Below are 14,546 nucleotides of genomic sequence, written 5' to 3'. Positions count from 1 at the left end.
GATACTCACTTCTCAAAGTGGACAGAAAAGTTATGCTGACTCGAAGCGCATGAATGTGGAGTTCCAAGTGGGAGACTATGTCTTCCTTAGAGTCTTACCATGTAAAAGGGTGAGGAGGTTTGGGAAGAAGGGCAAGCTGAGCCCTAGATCTGTAGGACCATTTGAGATCCTAGAGAGGATTGGTCAGGTGGCCTATAGATTGGCCTTACGTCTGGCTCTATCGGCCGTACACAATGTAGTCCATATTTTGACACTTCAGAAGTATGTGTCAGACGTGACTCATGTGTTGAGTTACGAAGATCTGGAGTTACAGGCAGATCTCTCCTATGAGGAACAACCAATCCAGATACTAGACAGGAAGGACAAGGTCCCGAGAAACAAAAGCATACCTTTGGTTAAGGTATTATGGAGGAACAACAAGGCTGAGGAGGTGCCCTAGGAGTTAGAGTCCAACATGCGGGATCAGTATCTCGAGTTGTTCAGGTAAAATTTCGAGGACGAAATTCGTGTAAGGACGGGATAGTTGTAACATTCCAATTTCCCTAATAAGGCTTAGTGCCTTGATTATGGGGCCAGGAGGGTAATAATTGATTTAATTGCATTATTACGTGATAATATGCATGACTATATGAATTATGCGAGTTATATTATAATTTGACTATATTTGCATGTTTAAGTGTATTAAGCATGCATGCGGGCCCATTTCTTATTGGGTGGGCATTTTTGTAATTTTGGCCCATTAAGGGCATATTTGAATATATATGTGTTATATGTTGAGACCACATTATTATGTAGATATAATTGGGTTATTCGGCATGAGGTGATCCTATGGAGCAAGTTAGCAGTTTAGTCATAATGGGGTCAAATACCCGGCTCGGGGCGAGCCAAGGGTATTTTGGTAATTTAGTACATTACCTGGGATTATTGGGTAATGGGAAAATTATTTGATGACTATTTGAGGATATTGGTGGTAATGAGAATTGTGAGGCGTTAATTATGATTAGCGAGAAAAAGTGGCTAAAGACGGTCTTGCCCTCGAGAGCATTAGGGAGTGAGCTATTGGGCAAGGGGCAATTTGGTCTTTTCATGCTAAGAGAGTGACTTAGTCACTAGCTTACTTCACGGGAAGGAAATGGAACAAAGAGGAAAACACTCAGCTCTCTCTCTCTCTCTCGTTTCTCTCTCTATCTCTTGAAGCTTTGGGAGTTTTGATCTTTGTTAAGGAGAGAAGCTGGAAATTAAAGGGGATTAAAGCTAGGGATTTTTTAACAACAGCATAAGGGGCATCAATCTTCATTGACGTAAGTGATGCTCTATTTTCTTGGTAAAATCCTACTATGGTTTAAGTTTTAGTAAGGTTTTAAGCTTTGGTTGGGTTTTGATTTGGGTTAGGGATTTGGTTTGGGTTTTGAGGTGTTTGCACTGCTTATGATGTGTTGTTTAGAGTTTTAGACTCATTTGGGACCTTGGTGTAAGTTTGGGGGTGAGATTTTGGGAGTTGTGGCTTGGAGAAAATGGTGGAAAAACCCAAAATTTTCTGGGTTCTCGTAAGGGTGTCGCGACGTTGTTCTTTTGAGTCGCGGCGCTGGGATTGTCCAGGGCAGGGAGCCCTGGCTGGGTGTCACAGCGCCTGTTAGGCTGTGTCGCGATGCTAGGCCATTTTTAGAGGACTTAATTTTGTATTTTTAGGGCATAGGCCCAGGGGCTCGGGGGACGATTTCACCACCCCATGTAGGGGAACTGGAGGTCCTGAGAGCACGGGATTGGTCTTGGGGTTCAATTATAAAATTGAATGGTAATGAGAACATTATTTGTGGGTTGTGACTAGGTCATCGCTAGGGCAGGAGAGGATCATTCTCGGGGGTCGTGCTTGCTTGCTTATTTGCTTGCGCTTGGACCAAAGGTAATAAAACTACACCCAATATGTGATGTACGTGATTAGGGCTTGGCTTGGTTATTGAATATAGACTTGATTAGGGCTTGGGCTCCTGTAATTGTGCACGATTACGATTATGCCTGTGATTGTTTGATTAAGCATGTTGACTGCTCTATATCTAGATATTTTCTATATAATGTATGCATGTTAGCATTATCTGATTGAAAAAAGCATTTACTTATAAGTCAAGGGCAACAATAGCACGCTGAGCACTGGTCGTTATGGTTAGGCTTAATCAGGAGCGCATTATACACTTATCCGACCCAATGGTCATGAAAAATTCAAAGTGCCAGGTACGTTGGGCCAGCTCCAAGGCTGGTTATACAGAGGATAGGGCAAAGGGCCTTGGTGTGACTTATTAGTCCAATATCCTAGGGCTGGGCCCTGGTATGATTCGTTAATCATTTATTTAGGGCAATGATCCCCGATGTGACACTGCAGTCACTTATCATAATAGAATGCATGCATGATTATGGTTATTATTGCTAGGCATGCTTATTATGATTCTGTAAGATGTTATTAAATACTTTTGAGCATGATTAAGTTTTCTTGCTGAGCCTTGACTCACGGGTGCTATGTGATGCAGGTAAGGGGAAAGGGAAGCTGGACCAGCCATGAGTTGGAGAGCTTCGGTGGTGACGTGTACATATGTGGCTGTTCGACCACCACGGCCGGGGTTTCTCATAGGAACTAGGGTCCAACCCTATTTTTCTGGTTAGGTCGGCTGTTTGTAACTTTTGGTTTGTAATTACCCTTTCGGAACTGTAAATGAATTTGTAAATGTTTATTTTAGGATCCCATGTACGAACTTAACATTTTAATAAAATGACTGTTCCTTTCATCTAAAACTTTTAACCCTAAGCCGTTAACCACGTCTAGTTACACGTTTATGGCCAAATGACTCGTTTAGCGAGTTTAACACCATTTAAACACTTAGTGTAATGGTCTTGGCTATCAAGGGCGTTACAGCAGCCCAGATAAACTCCCCTGCCTCGAACAGCCTTAGTGCGGTGGCGTAGGTGTATAGATTTGGGGGCTCTCTTCCTAGTGGAGCGCCGCAGCTCTTTTAGGGGTGCATCGTGACTCAAATAGGGAAAATTAAGGAAAATGAGTTTTGGGTTGTGGGAATCCAAACCTAAAGGCTCAAGAATGGTTCTACTACCTGATTTAGTAGAATTCAAGGTCCCAGAGGCTAGGATTTGGTCCGGAAGCCTTTATTGGTACGTTTCTTAATAGTCATTCCTTGTTATGGTTATGACTAGGGTGAACCATTAGGCTCGGGAGGAAAGGATCGTACTCAGAGTTGTCATAAGAGAAGAGATGGCACGGTTGCGTGCCATGAACGCCACTACGATAGTCGAGAAGGCTGCTCAGCGACATTCCACATGAGACAGAATGAAGCTACCAGCTGCTCGTCAGTCAGGAGTAAGGATGAACTCAAGGATCATTGTGAATCCCGAGAGATCTTGAACCCAAGCGGAGCAACCTCCAAACTAGGGAGATCAATGACCACCTCAGGCTTGGGCCTATGGTGGAGGTTCAGTTAGCCGCTCACTATGTGACCAACCACAGAGGCAAGAAGAGGAAGCCACCAGCATCAACGCTGCCAGCGTCTTCATGTGCCTTGGAGAAATAGTTAGACCAAGGAATGGCCCTGATCTACACAAATATTTGAGAAATCGATGAGGTGATACCGAAGACTAGAATATGTAAGGCCGGGACAACCTTCGTGACCATCTAAACGTCCAGAGGGAAGAGCAAGGGGGCCATTATAGGCGACTCCCAGTCACTAATGAATAGGAAGCCCCACTCGCTGATGACCCAATCCTCGCTCAGATTGAGGAATTGAGAAAGACAATAAGGGAAATGGGTGAGATTAAGAATGGCAAGCCCACGCTAAACCCAAGAAAGGCGAGTCCCTTTTCCCCCGCCATCACCAATGTACAATTGCCAGACAACTTCAGGATGCCACTAATGGTGACCTACGATGGAAAAGGGGATCCCTTGGAGCACATCAACAAATTTGAGATTCAGATGAAGTTTCACAAGGTGTTAGAAAATGTGCGATGCAAAGTCTTCCCAGCCACTCTGTTCGGAGCCACGAAGCAATTGTTTTGGAAGTATCAGCCCATATCAATTACCTCTTGGGAACAACTCACTCAATACTTTTACCATCAGTTCTACGCTGCGTGTGTCCACCCTCATGAGGCTAACCACCTCGCCAACCTGAAGCAAGGTGAAAAAGAGACTCTAAAAGACAACATCATGAGATTCCAGCAGGAAGCCACTCATGCCAAGACATTTTGCGAAGAGGGGTGACTAATGATGATTATGGCGGACATCCGAGTCCAAAGCTCGCTGTGGAACAGTTTGACCACGAGGTCAGTCGGCTCCATGTGTGATTTCTTGGATCGCGCCGACAAGTTCATCAAGCTAGATGAGACAATGAAGAATATATACACGGCAATGATTGGCAACCATGGATGAAAGATTGGTGAAGACCGTAAAGGTGGCAAGAACAATGGCAATGGAAAAGGGTGAGAATTCATCAAGTGGCTCACAAGCAGAGGCAAGATTACAAGAAGCCCAAGCAAGAGGGAAGACAGCTTCCGTACGAGTCACGTTTTACCAACCACACTGCCTTGGTGATAACTCTTGAATAAAGAGTTATTTTTTTTATACTTTTAAGCTTATAAATAAAGAATTAGGAAGAGTGATGTTTTCTTTTTGTTTTTATTTTGAGTTAATTTCTTTTCCTTTTTTGTGTTGTTGTGAGTTATTATGTCTTTTTAGTTTTTAAGAGCTGAAAGTGTGAAAACAATGAATTTATGCATGAATTATCCAAGAAAAAAGATGAAAAGAAAATTGGTTTCTAAATTGTTTTGTTTGTGCTAAAAATTCTGACTTTGTTGTAGCAAAGGAAATTTTTTTGGAGAATTTTCATCATGATTCAAGTGTGGAATTTACGCATATGAAGAATAGACACTTGACATGTTGTTAATTGTGTTGGAAATGAGTGATGAGGTGGAAAAAATTAGAGGCAATGAGTTGCATTTTGGAGCATTTTGTGGAAGAAAAAAAAATCGAGAGAAAAAGGAGTGGGCCAAAAATAGAGACAAATGTGGTGGGCCTTCTAATTAGGGAAATTATTTGTACCCTAGCATAAAAAAAGAAAGAAGGCAGTCATCATTGAGGGGAAAGCTGCCATTGTAGAAAGAAGAACAGAAATGAAGAAAAAGAAGAAGAATAAATTCCAAGCTTGAGGAGGAGAATCCATGGAAGAAAAGGAAGAGGAAGAAGACAAAATGAAAAAAATGTAGAAAAAAAAAACAAAGAGTTTGAAAGTTATATACATATAGTTAAAAGAAAGTTTGGGGGTGTAGCATCTTATAAAAAAAAAATTATGTCTCACTTTGTTTCTTTCATTCTTTCTATGTTAGCAATAAAGGACAATGGCAAGAGTAACATTGATTTTTTTGGGGTAATATTTTGGGGAAGTGATTGTGAGCGCTTACTTGGTTTTAGGAAAATTAAGGTGCTTTTAAGGTGAATTGAGCCTAAAATGACTTCTTTTAACCACCCTCACCTAAGCCTTACATTACAATCTTGATAAAATCCTTTTGATCTTTGGTTTAGTGTTTGTCTACATTAGTGGAGAGGGAATCATAAATCAACCTATGAAGAAAATTATTAGTCTTTAGGATCAAAGTTTAGTTTGCTTTGGGGGAGAATTGACAATGTTTGGAAAAAACTATGTACACACTTTAGGATGAAACACTTGATTCTTTGTTTGATAGCATCATTAACATTTGAGAATTTAGTTGAAAGCATTTACAAGAGGCATAATCATTATCATCATTCATCATGTTTTTAATAAATTTCGGAGAGTATTTCCATTGTTAAGCATAATACTAAGTAAACATTTCCTCTCTTTTGTGTGTTTTTGTGGTGTTTAGTTTTTGTCTTATTGTGTCTTGTTTTCGTTGTCTTTCAATTTTTCTTTTGTTCTTCAATTTTTGTTGTCTTTTGTGTTTTTTTAGATTCATCACTCAAGGACAAGCAATGACATAAGTTTGGAGGTGTGATAACTCTTGAATAAAGAGTTATTTTTTTTTATACTTTTAAGCTTATAAATATAGAATTAGGAAGAGTGATGTTTTCTTTTTGTTGTTATGTTTAGTTAATTTATTTTCCTTTTTTGTGTTGTTGTGAGTTATTGTGTCTTTTTAGTTTTTAAGAGCCGATGGTGTGAAAACAATGAATTTATGCATGAATTATCCAAAAAAAAAAAAAGATGAAAAGAAAAGTGCTTTCTAAATTGTTTTGTTTGTGTTGAAATTTTAGACTTTGCTGTAGCAAAGAAAATTTTGCTGGATCATTTTCATCAAGATTCAAGTAGGGAATTTTAGCATATGAAGAAGAGACATTTGACATGTCATTAATTGAGTTGGCAAGGAGTGACGAGGTGGACAAAATCAGAGGCAATGAGCTGCATTTTGGAGCATTTTCTAGAAGAAAAAAAAGAGAGAAAAAGGAGTGGGCCAAAAATAGAGACAAATGTGGTGGGCCTTCTAATTAGGGAAATGATTATTACCCTAGCATAAAAAAAAAAGAAGGCAGCCACCATCGAGGGGAGAACTGCCATTGTAGAGAGAAGAACACAAAAAATGACGAAAAAGAAGAAGAAGAAATTTCAAGCTTGAGGAGGAGAGTCCACGGAAGAAAAGGAAGAGGAGGAAGACAAGATCATTGATTCATCATCTTTTGTTTGATATCTCCTCTCTAATCTCATTTAAGTTTGTAATTTCTATAGCTTTTTATCTTTAAATACCCATGGGCTGTTTTAATTTTGTATTTGTGTTTCTTAAGTTAGCCATGAATTAGATCTTTTGAGGCTTGAATTATTAATGAACTCTATGTCTTAGTGTTTAAATCTCTCGCACTTTATTTTAGCAAAAATACTCATTGTTCATTCAAGTGTGCTGAATGATTTATTATTGTTGTTGTGTGGCCATCAATGGAAAGAGTTTGAGTGATATTTGTGCTGAAAGTTTGAATATAATGGATGAACTTGAATGACACAAGTAGATAATCTTGTTAGATTATGTTTTGTGAACAACATATGAATGCGTTATTTTTCTTATGTAGCAATTGTGAATTGAAGCTTAAATTTGAATTCTTAACTTTATTGCATATGGATATGTTTAATTAGGTGAAAGAATTAATACCATAGAATTGGGAAAGTTCTATGAGCTAATTTGTAATTTTTGTTAACTTTGAGAATTTCGCTGAGATTTTGCTGCAACAAACGTGACATGTTACTTGACACGAAAGATTTAATAGTTCAAGCCCATTTCACCAAATTGAATTTCTCTTGCTTTTAGATTTTCATCTTATTTTATTTCAAGAATTTTCAATTTATATTTCATCACTATTAAATTGTTTGGTAATTGATTTGTGCACAATTATTTGCTAATTCAATCCCTGTGGAGACGATACTTAACTTACCATTATATTACTTGTTGACTGTGTACACTTGCACATTATTGATCAAATTAAATCACAACAAGTTTTTGAAATGGGCTTGAATTATTACATTAAGCCCATTATAGCACATTATTGATCAAATTCATTCCCGCAAGCGTGAAGAAATCTTCGTAGCAACTGAAAACTAAGTGTCGTATAGAAAGCTAATTCTGATAAAAAAAGATTCGAGTAGACGTGACCAGAGAAAATATTGTTGCTACCACAAAGACCATGGTAATGAGAATAACGAATGTCGTCAACTTAAGGATGAGATAGAATTCCTAGTCAAAAAGGGACAAGTGGCTCGTTACGTCAATCGTCACCAAGACTAGAACCAGAACGATGATCAGAATGGTGGAAGGCAAAGGCAGTGGTCGCCACCAAATCGTTTGCGGTCGCTAGCCTACGTAGGTGAGGTGCCAAAGGTAATAGCTACGGTGGACATGATCTGTTGAGGACCACACTTTGCTTGGGAAAGTAACAAGTGCTGAGAGAGATATGCACGGAAGTTGTGCCATCAGACGGATGAAGTGATGACAAATGAAGAGAGACCAAGCAAGATCTTGCGCATGGAATACCAAGATATCTCTTTCACCAACAAGACTTGTGACATGTTCACTACCCACACAAAGACCCCACGGTAATCACAGCTCAGATCACCAATCTAAAGGTGTTAAAAGTGTTGGTTGACAATGAAAGTTTTGTCAATATTCTGTACAAGTCATGCTTAGAAAAGATGAATCTGTCTGTTCGGGACCTTGCACCGTGCTCAACAAAAATCTACGGGTCAATGGCGAGGGTTGGCCCCCATTGGATCCATCAAGCTCCCACTAACTCTAGGCGATTCCCCTCGAAGGGTGACTTGCATGGAAACGTTTGTGGTCGTCGATTGCCCATCACCGTATAACATCGTGCTGGTATGATCCGTGCTTATTCATCTGCGAACCATAATGTCAATTTGGCACGCCACCATAAAGTTCCCCACGAGTGAAGGTATCAACTGTGTCAGAGGAAATTAGCGAGAGGCGCGATAATGTTACAATGGGTTAATCAACAAAGGTAGGAAAGGAAGCGTTGCTAGCGCGAATAAGATCTTCGATGAACAGGTTGCCCAAAGCATTGAGGAGTTGTTTGAAGAAGAAATCATCTTGGTAATAGAGAAAAATCCAAATGGTGAGGCCACGACTGGTGAGATCGTGATTGGCAAGGCCCTAATCGGCAAGGCCATGATTAGCGACATCAGGGGAGGCGAGGCCCGATCGGCGAGGCCACCCCTGTCGAGGTCACAAATGGAGACGACATGAACAGCGGCGCCGCCAACGACAACATGAATCCTAATGTCTTATGAAGTGAGGCCCAAAGCAGGGAGGAGTTGGATCCTCACTTTGGGGACGAAGAAATACTGGTCAGAACAGTCAAACAACTCGAGGAAGTAGAGTTGAAGGATGGCAACCCCACTCGAAAGGTGAGGGTCAGGAAGAACCTGAATGACAATGTGAAGGCCGAATTGATTGATTTCTTGCGAAAAAATCAAGACGTCTTTGCGTGGTCCCACAACGACATGGTAGGCATTAGCCCGTCAGTCATAAGCCACGTCCTCAACATAGACCCGAAGGCGCTCCCAGTCTGCCAGAAGTGACGATCATTGGATGCCGAGAGGTACGGGTCCTTGAAAGTAGAAGTAAAGAAATTGGAAGAGAATGGTTTCTTCCAAAAGGATTTCTATCCTCTATGGGTCGCGAATCCGGTTCTTGTGCGCAAACTGAATGGAACTTGGCGAGTATGCATCGACTTTAGCGACCTCAACAAGGCATGTCCCAAAGTATGCTTTCCACTCCCTAGGATTGACTAACTCGTCGATGTAACGTCCGGTCATGAGTTTCTATCATTCATGGACGCTTACTCTGGGTACAACCAAATAGCGATGCATCCTACTGACCAAGAGCACACGTCATTAATGATGAACATGGGCCCGTATTACTACAAAGTCATGCCTTTTGGCCTGAAGAACGTGAGAGCCACCTATCAATGACTTGTCAATAAGGTGATCAAAGATCAAATTAGAAGGAACATGGAGGTCTATGTCGATGACATGTTAGTGAAGTCCAAAATGGTTGGGGGGCACGTCGTTTACCTAGAAGAGGCTTTACCTATTCTATGCTAGTATAACATGAAGCTAAATTCGCAGAAGTGCTCATTCGGAATAACTCCCGAAAAGTTCCTGGGGTACATCATCAATCCTAGGGGGATCAAAGCAAACCCAAACAATATTAAGGTCCTCATTGACATGAAGTCTCCTAAGCGAATGAAAGACCCACAAAGCCTGACCGGGAGCCTTTTTATTTCAAAGTCCACCAGTAAGTGCATTCCATTTTCAACCTCCTTAGAGGAAGTAAGAAATTTGAATGGACGAATGGATGCGAACAAGATTTTCAGGCGATGAAACAACATTTGGCGCAACCATCCGTCCTGTCAAAACCTGTCAATGGCGAGGACTTGTACTTGTATTTGGTCGTCTCTGACCATGCATTGAGCGCATCACTAGTTTGAGAAAAAAGAAAGGTACAACACCTCGTCTATGATGTCTGCAAGTGACTGATAGACACCAAGACACAGTACATCCAGATGGAGAAGCTATCTTACTATTTGGTGTTGGGGTCTCAGAAATTACAACCATATTTCCAAGCTCGTTCGATCAAGGTGTTGACAGACCAACACCTGAGACAAGTCTTGCAGTGACCCGATGCTTCAGATCACCTATTAAAATGGGGCATAGAGTTAGGATAGTTCAAGATCGCTTATCAGCCAAGGAGGACAATTATGGGACAGACCCTCGCCCACTTCATTATAGAGTGCAACGAACATCTGAAGGCGATGGATGAAGACCAGCAACCAAGGGAGGATTATTGACAGGTGTATGTGGATGGCACCTCAAATGAGCACATTGTCAGGGCAGGCCTAATCCTAATAACCCTGGAAGGTCACCGTATCCATTGCTCAATAAGGTTTGGTTTTTCCCCAACAAACAATGAAGCGGAGTACGAGACATTATTAGCGGGATTGCACATGGCTATAGAGTTGAAAGTCAAGTGCCTAATGATCAGAAGCAACTCTTAGCTTGTGGTGACTGCCTACTTAGCCAAAGCCAAATACATGCCTGCCAAGTTCAATAGCTACAAAATTGAACAAGTTCCCAAATTGCAAATTTCCAATGCTGATGCATTAGCAAAACCGGCGAGTACAAAGGACTGGAAGACCGTCAATGTTTTCCAGATTGAATTTTTGGAGGCACCAAGTGCTGATACAGTTTTTCCCCAACAGTAGCTAATAAGTCCAAAATAGATAATTAGGCTTTTTAGGAAACCGTAAGTAAATATCACTCAAGAACTTTTACGTGGTTCAGTAATTTAAATTCACCAAGTTCACGAGTCTATGTTATTTTGTTTAAGATCTCTAGAAAAATTGTTTACGAAAATTTTGGCAGAGTTTTTCCATACAAAATCCGGTCCCTTTATCAGTCCATTCCCTCTCTATTTATAGGAATTCAATGGACAAATTCAGTTAACATTCAATATTGGGTAACTTAAAAGAATGGGTAACTTCCCAAACGTACAAATAAATACCTTAAATAAATTGATTCCATGAAATTACACATTTATCAAGCAAGAGTTACAATATATTAATTACGCATATAAAGTCTCCTAGTCTTCAAGAATTCTAGCTAGTGTATTCCATGGGTCAACAACGAGCTGAATGCACACCATCTGAGCTAGAGGTTTCTAGGCTAAACCGATCTAAGTGTTGAGATGCTTGAGCTATGCTTGTAGTACCTGAAGATATGGTTAGACGATCTAAGTGTAACGTCCCAAAATTCCTAATAAGGCTTTGTGCCTTGATTAGGGGGCCCAGGAGCAATATTTGAATAATTATGTGATTATGTGAATTGCATGAGTTATATTATTATATAGCTGACTGTGCATGTTTAAGTGTATTAAATGTGCGAAACATGCCCCCTTTTATTTAAAGGGGCATATTTGTAATTTTGACCCATTTAGGGTCTAATTGTTATTATATGAGTATATGATGGAGACCACATTATTATGTGGATATGTTTGAGATATTCGGCATGAGTCAGTCTTTTCGAGCAAGATAGCAATTTAGTCACAACGAGAAATTTTGAGGGCATTGTGAGACGGGAGGATAAAATGATAATTTTTCCCTCGAGGGGCGTTGAGAGGAAATAGTTGCTTTAAGGGAATTTCGGTCATTTGGACCCTTGACTTAGGTAAACCCTGCTGAGTTTATCAACTCAGAATACTCTTTCTCTCTCTCTCTCTCTCATTCTCACTCTCTCTCTCTCTCTCTCTCTCTCTCTAAGTGCTCTTGGTGTTTAAAGAGAAATTGGATTTCAAGCTTAGGAGCTTGCTTGCTAGAGGAATAAGGGGAATTGGGGAAAGTTTGAAAGTTTAATGCTTTGGAAACAGCTAGGATCGATCACCAACAAAGGTAAAACTTAGTTTGAGTTCTGAATTTTTTCAGAGTTTTGAGCTTTAAACTTCTTTTTAGAATTTTTGTTTCAATGATGTTTTGATTGAGTTTTAAGGGTGTGTTTGATATTTCTAAGCTGTTGTGACCGTTTCCTTGGTCAATTGTGAGTCAAACCATGTTTTGGGATCATTTTGGGAAGATAGAGATTATTCAAAATCGCTGGTTTTCCGAGTTCACAGTGTTGCGCCGCGGCACCGTTCTTGGCGCGTCGCACCCCCATGAACTCAGAGAACAGGGGAGGTTCCTCGAACCGCCTTGGCACTAGGCAGGTTGCGCCACGACGCGTGTCTTGTGATTTTGGGGCATGATCTCTCTGACTTGTTGAGTATCGTGGCTCAAATTGGGGAAATGATAAAAAGTAGGTCTTGGAAGCTGGGAACCCAAACCTAAGGGCTCAGGAATGGTTCTACTACCTAAGTTAGTAGAATGCAATGTCTTGGAGGCTAGGACTTGGTATGGAAGCCTTTATTAGTTCATTTTAATAGTTATTCATTGTTATGGTTGTGACTAGGATGAGCCGTTAGGCTCAGGAGGAAAAGACCGTACTCGAGGGTCGTTAGACACTATTTACTAATGATCTGAGTCAAGAAAACTGCACTCGGTCTGTGTTTAGGGCTTGGCCTGGTTATAGTACATGGTTATCACTATGCTGAGGATGTTTTATTAAACATGTTAATTGCGATGTGTTTTCTTGTGTTAAGTAATAAATGCTTGTTTGTATATGTGATTGAAAAGCTCGGCTTATAAGTCGAGGGTTACCTATTATATTTCATTGGAAGGCTTGTCTTATAAGATGAGAGCTTATTGATTATATTCTATTGGAAAAGCTAGACTTATAAGTCAAGGATATATCTATGGTATCACTATGCTGAGGGTAAAATAACAATTTCACCCTCGAGGGGCATTAAGAAGAAAGAGTTGCCTTAGGGGCATTATGGTCATTTGGACCCTTGACTTAGGTTAACCCAGCTAAGTTTATCAACTTAGAACACTCTTCTCTCTCTCTCGTTCTCACTCTCTCTCTCTCTCTCTCTCTCTAAGTTCTCTTGGATTTTAAAGAGAAATTTGATTTCAAGCTTAGGAGCTTGCTTGCTAGAGGAATTACGTTGATTTGGGGCAAGTTTGAAAGTTGTTAAAGCTTTGGAAACAGATGAGATCGATCACTAACAGAGGTAAAACTTAGTTTGAGTTATGAATTTTTTAGAGTTTTGAGCTTTAAACTTCTTTTTGGAATTTTGGTTTCAATGATGTTTTGATTGAGTTTTAAGGGTGAGTTTGGTATTTCTAAGCTGTTGTGACTGTTTCCTTGGTCAATTGTGAGTAAAACCATGTTTTGGGAAGATTGTGATTCTTAAAAATCACTAGTTTTTTGAGTTCACAGTGTCGCGCATCGACGCTGTTCTTGGGGCGCCGCGGTCCTCAGAACTTAGAGAACATGGGAGGTTGTTATGGTTGTGACTAGGATGAACCGTTATTACTGAAATAATAAGCGCCAGATACGCTTGGCTAGCTCTAAGGCTGATTATACGAGGAATTGGGCAATAGACCTTGGCGTGACTTTAGAGTCACTTATCTGGATTGATTGCATGCATGAGTAGAGTTATTACTGCTAGACATGCTAATTATGATTATGTGATATGATGATTTACTGCTTATGAGCATGATTATGTTTTCTTGCTGAGCCTTGACTCACGAGTGCTAAATGGTGCAGGTAAAAGAAAGGAAAAGCTGGACCAACCATGAGTTGGAGAGCTTCAGAGGTAAAGTGTACATATGCGGCGTACTAGTCCACCACAATCGAGGTTATCAGGTTGAACTAAGGTTGGACCCTAATTTTTCCACCTAGGCCGCTTTCTATACACATTTTGTGCTTGTAACAGTTTTAAACTTTGTTGGGATCCCATGTATTGTAATTGATGGGTATCGTATGGCGTATCAAATTTAAATATATTTATTCCTTATTACTCACTAAATTATTAGTAAAGTGGTAGTAAGGTTCGAACCCACGAGGACTATTATTCAATTTATCATTCAAAATAAAAACAAGAATTAAATAGAGGATTTTGTTTCAAGATTTAATGACACAAAATAAAGTAATAAAGAAAGAACAATGGATAATACGATTTTAAATAAACAATTAAGAATTATTCTTCACCTTCGACAATCAATCTATCAACAATGACGAATAATATTCCCTACTCCCAATTGAACTATTGACCCCCCATATAACACTAAAGCAGTCAATTATCCCAGTTTCCCTAATATAATTAATTAAAGCTAAGCACTCTTAATTAATCCTTTTTACCAAGCAATAAACTCATTAAGCATGCGATCTATTTAAGCCAAGAAAATCATTACATTTAATGGAAACAAGTTAATCTAGGCAACAAATTCATTAAGCATGCAATTAATTTAACCTAGCTTCTATTCTTCATCACAATTAAAATACATGTCACAATACTCTAATTGTAATTTATCACTCTACTTAGAATCCTAAAATATTAGGTGAATAGAAATCCTAAGATGATAGTTGTTG

This window comes from Humulus lupulus, chromosome 2 (assembly GCF_963169125.1).
Source record: "Humulus lupulus chromosome 2, drHumLupu1.1, whole genome shotgun sequence".
NCBI lineage: Eukaryota > Viridiplantae > Streptophyta > Magnoliopsida > Rosales > Cannabaceae > Humulus > Humulus lupulus.
Note: the sequence above shows the minus strand (reverse complement) of the source record.